This window comes from Durio zibethinus, unplaced genomic scaffold, assembly GCF_047325235.1.
Source record: "Durio zibethinus cultivar Kanyao isolate XHJ-2024 unplaced genomic scaffold, ASM4732523v1 HiC_scaffold_392, whole genome shotgun sequence".
NCBI classification, from domain to species: domain Eukaryota; kingdom Viridiplantae; phylum Streptophyta; class Magnoliopsida; order Malvales; family Malvaceae; genus Durio; species Durio zibethinus.
In genome coordinates, this window is record NW_028323015.1 from 92501 (window position 1) to 93157 (window position 657).

Below are 657 nucleotides of genomic sequence, written 5' to 3' on the forward strand. Positions count from 1 at the left end.
TGCGGTCGGTTGCCTCGAGCACCATCGGCACACGCTCGGCCCTGGTGCGGCAGGTTGCCTCGACCACCATCGGCACACGCTGGGCCCTGGTGCGGGCGCTTGCCTCGACCACCATCGGCACACGCTCGGCCCTGGTGCGGTCGGTTGCCTCGAGCACCATCGGCACACGCTCGGCCCTGGTGCGGCAGGTTGCCTCGAGCTCCATCGGCACACGCTGGGCCCTGGTGCGGGCGGTTGCCTCGACCACCATCGGCACACGCTGGGCCCTGGTGCGGGCGCTTGCCTCGACCACCATCGGCACACGCTGGGCCCTGGTGCGGGCGGTTGCCTCGACCACCATCGGCACACGCTGGGCCCTGGTGCGGGCGCTTGCCTCGAGCACCATCGGCAGACGCTGGGCCCTGGTGCGGCAGGTTGCCTCGAGCACCATCGGCAGACGCTGGGCCCTGGTGCGGCAGGTTGCCTCGAGCACCATCGGCACACGCTGGGCCCTGGTGCGGTCGGTTGCCTCGAGCACCATCGGCACACGCTGGGCGCTGGTGCGGGAACTTGCCTCGACCACCATCGGCACACGCTGGGCCCTGGTGCGGCAGGTTGCCTCGATCACCATCGGCACACGCTGGGCCCTGGTGCGACAGGTTGCCTCGAGCACCATCG